Consider the following 12,257-nt stretch of genomic DNA (forward strand, 5'->3'; position numbering starts at 1 on the left):
GCCGGGCAAAGATAAGTGGCCACCATCTTTGTTTAAGAATGATGAGCACTCAGAGGGCTGGGAACTGCCTGTCTGCTTCGCTGGTGAGGGGCGGAATAGGGCTTCAAACTCAGGCCCCAGATGGGCGAGGCAGGAGGGTGGCAACTCTGAGCCCAGCCTGGGCATTTTAGTGAGACCCTCCCTTAAAAAAGTAAATAAAGGGCTGGGGATGTAGCTCAGTGGCCTGTGCCAGCCTGACAAGCACAAGGTCCTGAGTTTGATTCCTGCTACCAGAAAAAAAAAGTAAAAAGGATTGGGGATGTAGCTCAGTGGAAGGTCTTAGGTTCAATCCCTAGTAACACCAAAAGGAAAACGAAAACCTCAGGCCCATCCACTCAAAAAGTTCATACTCCCAGGCCGGGGATTTAGCTGAGTAGTTCCAGTGCCTTCCTCGCAAGCGCAAGGTCCTGAGTTCGATCCCCGGTACCAAAAAAAAAAAAGGAACTGAAGAAAAAGTTCATGTTCCCAAGCTTTTGTAAATGAGGGGAAGAGGGGTGGGAGGGAAGGGAGGGGGAATGGAGAAAAAAGCAGGATATCATGTACAGACACAAACTCCCTGTGATGAATGTGATCATTGTGTATGTCTAAAATAAACCAGTATTCAACACCTGCTGCGCAAGCGTAAGGACCCGGGTTCGATCCCCGGTACCAAAAAAATAAAATAAAATAAACCAGTAAATGTTAAAAAAACACTTCATATTTCCCGAGATGTTTACATTTCTTAAACCATCTTCTGGGACCACTCTCTCTTTTGCCCACCCACGCCCCTCCACCTCAGCAATGGCCACCCATAAGCTCAAGCTCATCAATGCCCTGGCTGACCTTCGATGCCCAATCTGAGATCCAGGCACTCAGCTCCCGGGGTGGGAATATTTACCAGGACATCATCTTTGGAGACAACTTGGCAATACCAAAAATGTAAATGCCAGCTGAGCATAGGAGTGCACGCCTGCAACCCCAACACTCAGGAGGCTGAGGCAGGAGGATCCTAAGTTCAAGCCCAGCTTGAGCAGTTAAGCAAAGCCTGGTCTCAAAATAAAAAGGGGCTGGGGACATAGCTCAGTGGTAGAGGACTTGCCTAGCATGCACTAGGGCCTGAGTTCAACCCCCTGTACTGGGAAGATCAAATTGGATCACAGAACTGTGTAAGAATTGAAACTATAAAACTCTTCCTTTTTTTGGTACCGGGGATCAAACTCAGGACCTTGTGCTTGCAAGGCAGGTGCAATGCCACTGAGCTAAATCCCTGGTCCCTTTTTTAGTTTTTTTGAGGCAAAGTCTCCCTGTGTAGTTCAGACTGGCCTCAAACTCACTATGTAGCCAAGGCTAGCCTTAAACTCACAGTGATCCTCCTGCCTCAGCCTCCCCAGTACTGGGATTACAGACATGCACCACCACGCCTGGCTACAAAAACATTAGTAATGCCCGTAATATAGTATATAGCCCATATCTGAAGTACAATTTAAAGTACAGTTCCTACCATTTTGGACAGTTGTTTTTCATTTTCACTATTACACACGTGTGTGTGTGTGCACATGTGTGATACTAGGGGTCAAACTGAGGTCCTGTGCATGCTAAACACTCACTGTATAGCCCAACCCCCATTTTCACTATTATGAATAATTACTCAATGGATATCTTTTTATTTTCTTGGTACCGGGGATCAAACTCAAGACCTTGCACTTGCCAGGCAGGCTCGGTGCCACTGAGTTACATCCCCAGCCCCTGCATATCTTTTTATAGAAGGCTGTAATTACATTTGCAGTTATCTTCTCAGAATAGAATACTGAAACAGCCTGGCATGGTGGTAAATCCCTGTAATCCCAACTACTTGGGAGGCTGAGGCAGCAGGATCGAAAGTTCAAGCCCAGCCTAGGCAACTCAGGGAAATAAAATAAAAAATGAAAAGGGCTGGAGATGTAGCTCAGTGGCAGAGCACTTTACTAGCATGCATGAAGCCCTGAGATCAACCCCAGCACCACACACAAAAGAAATACTAAAACAAAGCAGTAGATCAAAGAATATGAACTTTTAGAAAAACCTATAGTTTTTCTCCTAATTATAATACATGTTCATTGTAGGAAATTGAGAAAATATTTTAAAAATAAAAAAAGAGGGCCAGGGTGCAGCTCAGTGGTAAAGCACGAGCCCTGGGTTGGATCCTCAGCACCAAAAAGAAAGAGAAAAAACTAATCCACACCAGCGTAACCAAATGTTTTATTACACGTGGATGTATTTTGTCCTAACCATATTTGTGATCAGAGCCACACGTTTCTTAATCCTCCTTTTCCATTTAACACTAAACATTTCTCCATATTCAAAGGAATGTACAGCGACTTACTGAAGCCGTCCACTGCAAGACAAGCATCTAGGTTTTGTCTCACTTTATTTTTTACTACATGGGGGACCGAAGGCCTCATCGATGCCAAGCGAGTGCTCTTCCACCCAGCTATACCCCAGCTCTGTTTTCTTTTTGGTTTTGTTTTTTCAGATACCAAGTATTGAACCCAGGGCCTCATACATGTTGGACAAGGGCCCTACAACTGAGCTACATTTCCAGCTCTTTCAAGTTTTATTTTGAAAGAAGATCTCACTAAATTGCCTTGGCTGCTGTCAAACTTTCTTTCAATATTCCTGCCTCAGCCTCCCAAGTAGCAGGAATCACAGGCGTGGACCTCAGCGCCCAAGGTCCCTTTTAGTTCTTGATGCATAAAATAATGCTGCATTGCGAGTCCTGCCGGGCTGTTCTCTCTGACCTCTTCCTTAGAACCGGTCCTCCCTCCTTCACACGATGAGTTACAGGTCAGCAGAAGCTGTCCAGCGGTCCAGGGCATAGGCTCGGGTCCAGACCAGCCACCCTGACCTTTTCCCTTGCCTGGGAACTTGAATTCTCAGAGTGGCGCCCAGAAGGGAAAGACAAGTGGAGCCGGGTTGCCCTCGGGAGACCCCTCTTCTGGCCCTGGATCCCCAACCTTTCCAAATCAGCTCAGTCCTGCAACTCTGATGTGCTCAGCATCCTCCCGCCAGGCCAGGCCCCTCAGCCCAGGCTGCTTCCAGACCACAGAAATCTTCAGCTGTGTTTACTCCATGCACTATATTTCTAGAAGGGGTGTTCCTGGTCAAAATGTCCGTGTTTGCTAAGGATCTTTTTCTGTGAGACCTTGTGTCCTTGGGAAAACCTGTGCCAATTAACAGAAAAGAGGAAGAACAGAAATTCTGGAGGCTTTTTTTTTTGAGAGGAGTTAAAAAAAGAAGCAACAGAGCTGGGCTTGGTGGTGCACACCCATAATCCCAGCACTCTCGAGGCTGAGGCAAGAGGATTGCCTAGAGTTCATGGCCAGCGTGGGTTACTCTGTCTCGAAAAAAGGAAAAAGAAAGAAAGAAAGAGAGAGAGAGAGAGAGAGAGAGAGAGAGAGAGAGAGAGAGAGAGAGAGAGAGAGAGAGAGAGAGAGAGAGAGAGAGAGAAAGGAGGAAAAAGAAAAGGAAAGAAAGCAAAAAAGGAAGAAAGGAAGGAGAAAGAAAGAAAGAGAGAGAGAGAGGGAGAAAGAGAGAAAGAAAGCAAGCAAGCCTCCCTCAGTGCTGGGATTATAGGCGTGAACTACCATGCCCAGCACTCAAAGGCAATATTGACTGCCCTTGGCACCTGATCTCAGGATCTGTGATTCTGGAAGCCTTAGCCTCTCTGTAAGAAGCCTGGTCCCTTGGCCTTGCTCCCTGGAGAGACATGGGAGCCAAGAGGCTGCTGCTGTTCCAGACCCCCCACCCCACGGAAGTCCAGCCCAGGGGCAGGACCTGTGGGGCTGCTCTGGGAGGACTCCCGACCAAACCCGGTCGGTCGGACACCAGCGCGGAGAGTGAGTGACTCACCCAGTTAGCCCAGCCCATCCCCAAGCCCTAGGCCATGACGCTGCATGGTCTCAGGCACTGATGCTGCAGGTGACTAGGCCACACCACCCTCGTGTCTGTGGACACCTGGACTGCTGGCCTGTGCACTGCTCTCAGGCACATCCACCTCCCTGAGCCCTTGGCCTCCCTCCGGCTGCTCCAGGTCAGAGGCCCAGATCCCCTCGAACCCTGCTGCCTTGCACAGCTGTTCGGAACCCGGGGCCTGTGGCTGCAGCCAGGGTCTTCAAGGGACAGCCAGGCTGGGAGCCTGCTGTGCAAAGCCAGGGAGAGAAGCCACAGGCAGAGGGGGCAGAGCCCTGTCCTCCCCAGCCCTGCCAGCCCCTAGCATTCAAGAGCAGCCTAACAGCACTCACCTCCTGGGGGCTGTAAACAGGCTGCAGCACTGACTGCTTGGTTTTTATTTTTATTTTTTTGTTTGCAGCCAGAGAGGGACTGAATCCAGAGCTTCATATTACTAGGCCAGCACTCTGGTGCTGAGCTACATCCCTAACCCTTTTTGTTGCTGTTGTTTTTTGAGACAAGGTCTCCCTATGTAGTTCAGGCTGGCCTTGAACTTGCAGAGATCCTCCTGCCTCGGCCTCCAGAGTAGCTGGGATTATAGGTATGTGCCACTATGAAGGCTGAGTCTCCACCTTGAAGGTATCCTTGGGTCACCTGGGATTCTTGTTAGGGTGCAAACCAGAACAGTCAGGTGCTGAGTGCATGGCGATTCTCTGCAGTTCTGACCACCTCCCCGGGCTCAGCAGACCTCTGCTTCTTCCTGATAACTCCTCCTTTCCTTTCCAGCCTTCCGAATGGCTGCGGAGGTTAGAGCTCCATCCTGAAGATCGGAACCTCTTATCTCTACCTCCAGCACTGGGGCTCCAGTTCTACTCATCCCTCCAGCTCTGGGATGGAGCTGCCAGGCAGCCTGTGGGAGCTTCCTGTGCCTCCAGGGAGCTTGACAGGGAGGAGACCGGAAGTAATTTGGTGTTCTTCAGATCCCTGCCAGGCTTTGGGCTTCCTGCACTATACCAGCAGGTTTGTGCCCCTCCCCCTGCAGTACTGAGGAGCGAATCCAGGAATGCTCTCCCACTGAGCTGTGGTCCAGCCTTTTGTATTTTTTATTTTGAGACAGGCTCTCCATTTGCCCAGGTGGGACTCAAACTTCCGATCTGCCTGCCTCAGCCTCCCTCAGTGCTGGAACTACCAGCTTGGGCTCCGGTGCCTGACTGCAGCCCTGCTGAGCCTGCTGTCCTTGGTTACATTTCTTCTGCCACAGAGGACGGAAGGAGAGGGTACATCCACTCTTGCATGGCAACCAAGTCCAAAGTACACCGTTCACACGTCAGTCGCACTCCACAGCCCTCTGAGTAGCTGTCACGTTAGCAGGGAGGAACACAGGCTCCGAGAAGGGCAGTGACTCACCTGAGGTCACACAGCTAGAAATGACTGGGCCAGGGCTGGGTCTCGGTCTGTCTGCCGAGCTCTGAGGGATCAGAGCCCTCTTCCTCCACAGCAGCTCCTCCAAGGTGGAACTCTTGAGGACATGGTCCTGACTGGTCCTTCCCCTCACGTGTCCCCTGGTGCCCAGCCCCACTCCGTGTCATGTGAAGAGGCACTGGGGTTCTCTGCAGTGTCCGTGCTCCTCTCTGCCTGACTCGTGGCCACACCAGTCCTGGGTTGGAAGCCACAGTGCTCCTTGCTGAGTGAACAGGAACGTGCTTTCCCTGTCCCAGCCTTCTGGCTCAGCGCCTTGAAGTGAGGAAGGCCACTGCCCGGTGGGCTAACAACTCGTGACCGGAAACGGCCCCCAGAGCTGTGCAGAGGGCGAGGCGCAACGCAGAATAAAGGCAAAGCCAGTCTGCGCCTTTCCATCCCCAACTTTATCATCCCTGTGCGGCAGGAATGAGGAGGCCTCTCTTACCCAGGCGTGGCGCATGCCTGCAATCCCAGAAGGCTGAGGCAGGAGGATCACCAAGAGTTCCAGTCCAGCCTGGGCTACACAGTGAGTGAAAGGCCAGCCTGCACTACAGTGGGAGACCCTGTCTCAGGACCCACCCAAAAAGGCCTCTCCTGGCGCCTTGCTTCCTCAGCAGTACACCCCAGGCCCAGGTCCAGAGTGAGAGACAGAAGACCCCACTTCTGAGCCTGTGCCCTGCAGAATTTGGGGACTGTGCCAGGTTGGCAGCAAGATGCTATTTTTGTTTGTTTTGTTTTAGTCCTGGGGATTGAACCGAGGGCCTTCACGCTGAGCTTCATCCCCAGCCCTTTATTTCGTATTTTTAAATTTTGAGCTAGAGTCTCACAAAGTGGCTAAACTGCCCGGCTGGGCTTGACCGTGTGATCCTCCTGCCTCAGCCTGCCAGATGCTGGGGTCAGGCCTTCGACACCATGGCCGGCCTAGCAGGAGGCTGTGATGGAGCCCGTGGGGTGCACAGTGTGACAGAGGGACGGGGAGGTGGCTGCTGCCCGCTGCCTGCCCTGGGCCGGGTCTCCCAGCCCAGGTGATGCGGTTATGGTTCAGCAGCTTGTGACCTGCTGTCCTCTCAGCCCAGGTCTCTGCCCGTGGTCCTAGCCCTTCCCTCCTGGCTTCTGTCTCTGTCAAGGCCTCCATCCTCCCCTCCTACAGGGGTGACCCTGGAAGGATGCCACTGTCCTGCTCACCCTGGACAGAGCCGCTGTGCGTTACCAGGTGGGCTGGAACGCACAACCTGGAACCCTGGGCCCCAAGCCACACCCTTCCTCCTCACCTGTAGGACGGGAGATTGGACTGCGGACTGGGCCCAGCCTGCTCCTTTTCCTCTCCCCACCTCTCCGCCTCCCAGTACAACCGGTGCCAGGCCCACTCCTGTGCCCTTCAGGTGCGCTGCCTGTGTTGCTTAGCAACAGCGGCCGCTTCCCCAGACCTGCAGCCTCCCGGCCACTCTCAGAGCAGTGCCAGCTGCAGGAGGGGTGGCGGGACCTCATCAAGGGGAGTGTGTGGGAACAAGGCCCAGAATAGGCTGGGTGTGAAACCCGAGGCTGGCTCCACACGCAGGCGCTCTTCCTGTCTTCTGCCTGCCTTCGGGGTCCCCCTCCCAGGGGGCTGTCACCTCACCTCGTGCTCCCATGGGTCTGCCCCTTCTCCCCCGGGGGCCTCTGGGGCTAATACTGGTCTCTTTCTCATTTGGAGTCCGTGTCACTTTCGATGCCCCTGTCCTTGTCCATCCTGTAAGTTCTGTTCCACATGTGTGGCTCCCAGGCCTCTAAGACTGCCACAAGCTGCCTCTTTTGTGGTACTGGGGACTGAACCCAGGGCTTTCATGTTTAGCCACATCCCAGCCCTTTTTCATTTTTTTATTTTTTATTTTTATTTATTTTTTATTTTGTGTTTTGAGGCAGGGTCTCCCTTTATAGTTCAGGGTGGCCCTGAACTCACTATCTAGTCTAGGCTGGCCTCGAACTCTCAGAGATCTTCTTGCCTCAGCCTCCTGAGTGCTAAGGTTACAGGCGTTTTTTTATTTTTATTTATTTTTATTTATTTATGTTTTTGGTACCGGGGGTTGAACTTGGGTCCTTGCACTTGCGAGGCAAGCGGTCAAACCACTGAGCTAAATCCCTGGCCTGGCTTTTTTTATTTTTGAGGCAGGGTCTCACTAAGTCACTAAGTTGCCCAGGCTGGACATGAACTTGCAATTCTCCTGCCTCAGCCTCTCAGAGTACTGGGATTATAGGCCTGTACCACCACACCCAGCTCCTCAGCCTCTCTTGTACCTCCTCCTGTCAGACGGCATAGCTTCCAGGCTCCCCGTCCTCAGGAGGGAGGCCCCTGACTGCCCCCCTCCCAGGGCCCATGTTGCCAGTACAACCACCCAGAACTCTTTGTCCCAGGCTTCGAGGAAAGGCCTGGGGTGGGTGGGGAGCAGCCCCAGGGAGTTCTACTTTTCCCATTTGGCCTGAGTTGGGCTTTGCCTTCAGTGGAACTGACACAGGAGCTGGGGCCAAAGACAGGAAGACCAAGCCCAGAAAAGAAGGACAAAGCCCATCTGCAGCCTCTGCTCCATCCCTTCAGCCGCAGTGGCAGGGCACCCCAGAGAGAGCAGGGGAGTGGGAGAGGCACTGGCTACAGCAGGGAGCTGCCCCACCCGACAGGACTTTCCGCAGGGCCTCAGTCTCTGCGTCTACCTGCCCGTCCCTGCCACCCACGTCCTTGGTCTCTGACGGTATAATCTGGGCGATAAGAGGGAGGCTGGGGTGTGGAGCCGAAAGGGACAGCTGAGAGGAGAGGAGGGTGAGGGAAGGCCAGCTCCCAGGCCAGGCATGGCTCGGGGACAGGGACCTAGAACTGGCCTCTAGCTGAGGAAGCCAAAGCCACCGGTGGGGCCAGTGCGAGGGGACCATCAGGCCTGAGGCCGCCAAGTGACCTCACCCAAACCCTGCGGTCTGCTGCGTTGCAACCTGGCGCATCTCCCAGCTCTCCTGGGTCCCCAAGTAGGAGAGCTTTTTATAGTTCAGGCCTCAACTTGGGTTTGAATAATTAAGTAAGACGGACAGAAATAGTAGCTGGACAGAGAAGGCAGGTTATTTTGGGGTTTTCTGGAACACAGTGCTGCTGGGTGTCACCCCACCCCGGCAGAGGGTGGAGCCGGTGTCAAGGCTGCCTGCTGGGAGATTCCTGAACCCCCTGTGACCATGGCTGGCCTTGCAGGGTCCCACCTCTCCTCAGAAGGGGCTCTCACTGCCCCCTTCTGATCCCAGCTACTCCCTGGCAGGAAGAGCCCTCTGCTGTCTGTCAGGCCTCCTATCTCTGAGATGGTTGCAGATATTGACAACCAGATTGATAAGCAGCTGCAAGACAGGCTGAACCAGGAGGAGCTGGAATCAGGCATCACTGGGCAGCCGTGGAGGGAGTGGGGGTGGGAGAAGAGGGGAACTAGTGGGGGAAGGATGGCGAGGGGCCAGAGGAGAAAGGCCTAAGGCACGAGAGTCTGGGCAAGAACTTCCCCTCTGGCTCCCTCAGGGGCCCCTGTCCTGAGTTTCCCAGGACTTGGGGAGCCCCCATCCCCGCTCACCTTAGACCATCACTTGCAGCCCTGATGGCACAGTACCTTTGGAGCCCCAACTACCTGGAGGGTCTATCACAGAATTTTAGAACCTGGAGCACAGAGCCGGCGGGGGAGTTTGTGATGCTTTCTCCCTTTGGGGAACAGCCTCAAGGTGGGTTTGGAGGTCAGATTTCGGAAAATACTGAAACCATTCACTCGTTCATCTTTATTCATTCAGTACACCAGTTATGAGCCTCAGGTTGGGCTTGATGCGGATACGGCAGGGGCCTGGTTCTCAAGGTGTCTCCACTCCTCACTGCTGCCCAGTGCTTGCTGTACCAATAGGTGCCCCACGAGGGCCTCCCAGAAACGTCCCGATTAGCGCTCACAGCAAGAATGGTCTAAGTAGCACTGGTCGGTTACAGTAATAAGACACAGAGACGCGTCAGAGGTCACTCAACTCAGTAAGAGTATACATGGAGTCAGAGCCAAAGTCGTATGGTCGCAATCACTGGCCAGAAGTCCCTACACTCGGAGGAAAGAGGCTGGTTCGCTGTATTCGAAGCGAAACCGCCTTTGGCTGAGTTTGTCTGGTACACACGCGGGGTGGGCCGATCAGAGAAGGGCCCTAAAGGAGGTGGCTTAGTCAGGACTCAAAGGACTAAAATCCTCATTCTGCAAATACTTCAACGAGTACCTGCCATGCGCTCTGTTGCATGCGCCGGGGACAGAACTGAACGAAGTCCTCGCACTTGTGGACATGCGTGGCAGGGGTAATACCAGGCCTCCTGTACCTTCAGAGTTGTTCTGCTCCTCCTGCTCTGGGGTTTCTCTCCCAGGTGCAAATTCCTAAACTTCTGGGAAATAGAAAGGAAAGGCCTTGCTCCAACACACCCTGCAGGGGTTGAGGACGCAGTTTAAGGTGGTGTGTGTTAGCACTTGCAAGGCACACGCACACACACACACTGCACCCTCCTATTCTGGAAGTCCTTCCTAACGTCTACCCAGCATTTCTTCTGCTTCCACAGACTTTCCTTCATCCGATTTCACTACTCCTTCCGTAGCGGTAAGCCTCCGGCCGGCCGCGCCTGGCCCTTTAAGGCTGCCTGCTTCCCCCACGTGCCGTTTGGTTGGGCGGGCGACGCTGACGCACGCGTGACGTCAATGGCAGCTGGCGGAGTCTGGGCACGAGGAGCGAAGTTGAATGGGGGTGGGGGACCCAGGAAAGAAGGCGGCTCATTTGCATTTAAAGGGGCCACTCCGAGTTAGCGATCAGGGCTTTAAAGAAATGTCGGCAAACTTTCCGTCCTGGGCTGCCGAGCCAGAAAAAGGCGTGGTGCAGGTAAAGTAGGTGGTGACTCGCGTTTGCGCTGTCAGTTATGTCCTTCCGCGGAAAGAGGAAAATAGTCCGCTGGTGCCCAAGCTGGGAGCACGTGACCGGGAGAGGGCGGGGGGGGGGCAAGAGAGAAGGAGGGAGGAGCTGTGGAGACGACTGTCAGGCTGCGTTTCAGCTGCCCCCACCCCCACATCCTGCCCACCCTACTGCAGCTGCCACCACATCCTGCCCAGCCTGGGGCAGAGAGCTCAAGTGGGGGGATGCACTGACCAAGGACCTGGCTTTGGCACTCGCTCCCTGCCCCCTGCGCTCCGGGGTGGGGCCCCTGCCCTTTGCCCCAGGCCTGGTCCCAGGCACCCTGGTACCGAGCTGGGTGGGACACGTTCTACCAGTCTATCCTTGGACAGCGCTCTGCCTGACTCCGCCCCCCCCCCCCCCGCCCAAGCCTGGCCTGAAGCGAAGCTTGTAGGGACCCCAGACCAGATTCCCATCCGTGCCTTGGCTAGCACAGTTCTCCATGGACAAACAGAAGTGTTCAGTAAAGTTTGTATAATCTCAACGCAGATGCACAGCTGCACATGCGCACATGGGAGAGCGCGCACACATGAACACACACACAGATTCATGCAACACATTTGGTGAGCTCGTTCCGGGCTAGTCCTGAAGAACCTTGAAGACCCGAGGTTGAGTACTATAGTTTGCTGCCCTCTAGGAGCTCAGACTCTGGTCAGGAAAAGTGAACCAAAACCCACAAATGTCAGGATACTGCGCTGTATACTGAGAGGATCCACAGAATAGAGTGCTGTAGGAGCAGGCAGAGGGAGAATGTGTGCACTAAACTACCGTACACCGCCGGGGAGTCGGTCCTTCCCTTCTCTGAGGGGGCAGATGTGGGAGACTGTGGCCTTTAATGGGATCACTCAAAAACTCAAGGGGGTTAGAAAGGGCGAGGTAGTGGCGACAGGGGGTTGCAGGTTGTCCAGATGGAGGTGGGGCAGGTCAGAGGCAGCCATTCAGCAGTCAGACAGAGGCTCGACCAGGAATGATGGCTCCCTGGATTATGAAACAGCAGGCAGGTAGAGAAACAGTCGGGGCAGGGCAGAGCTGGATGAGGAAGAACTTTCCAAATGAAGTTGGATTAGGGAACTTTGGGAAGGGGCAGATAATAGGAGCACAGATTGTCCTCAGCCATATGAACTTGAGGTGTGCACAACATACTCTCATTAGGACTTTGGTGGGCACCAAAGGGACTGGATCCTAGGGGATTTTACAGCAATTTGGGGCTTCTAGGTGACTTTTCTCAAGATGGACAGGCAGCCTGAAGTAGGGGAGGAAAAATGAAAGAGACCCAAACATCTGAGCCTGCTCAGTCCTTTTAAACCCAGAGTGGGATGAGAAATCTAGGGGCCTGGAGAAAAAAGATGCAGCGAGTCACTTTCAGGAACTCCTCATTTTCATCTAACTTCCAGCAGCATTACTCCCTAGACCCTTTTAGTCCTCCCTGAAATCAAGACTCTGTGGTGTCTGTTACTTCTCTCCATGAAACTTTCTCTATATTCCAAATTCTGTGCTACTTTTTGCATCCACACTTCCTCTGTTCTCTAGTGAGTTACCACAACAGCATATCAGGGTCCAGGACACTCCAACTCAGTCCCTGAGCTTTTCCCTCCACTCCCTTTTCCCTCAGGTTTGGGCCCATTAATACTCTTCCCAAGTGACTCACCTTCCTTCCTCATTCCTGAGTGCGGGACCCAACCTTCCAAGGCTGGGAGGACCAGCCAGCCAATCAGAGCCCTGGCAGGCCTGCCTCAACCTGGAGATTGGTTGGAGCTGTGGCTGGCGGGAGGCTCACCGTGGACTTACTCGAGAATGGGGAGGGGGTTTCTGGGAATCAACCCTGGGAAAGAATTTGTTCTGGGGCTGCTTGTGTTTTTGGAGAGAATCCCTCAAATAGAACTGGGGCCAGAGGG

This window comes from Heterocephalus glaber, unplaced genomic scaffold (genome assembly GCF_053883595.1).
Source record: "Heterocephalus glaber isolate CG9 unplaced genomic scaffold, H.glaber_assembly_v1.0 deba00001795, whole genome shotgun sequence".
NCBI classification, from domain to species: domain Eukaryota; kingdom Metazoa; phylum Chordata; class Mammalia; order Rodentia; family Bathyergidae; genus Heterocephalus; species Heterocephalus glaber.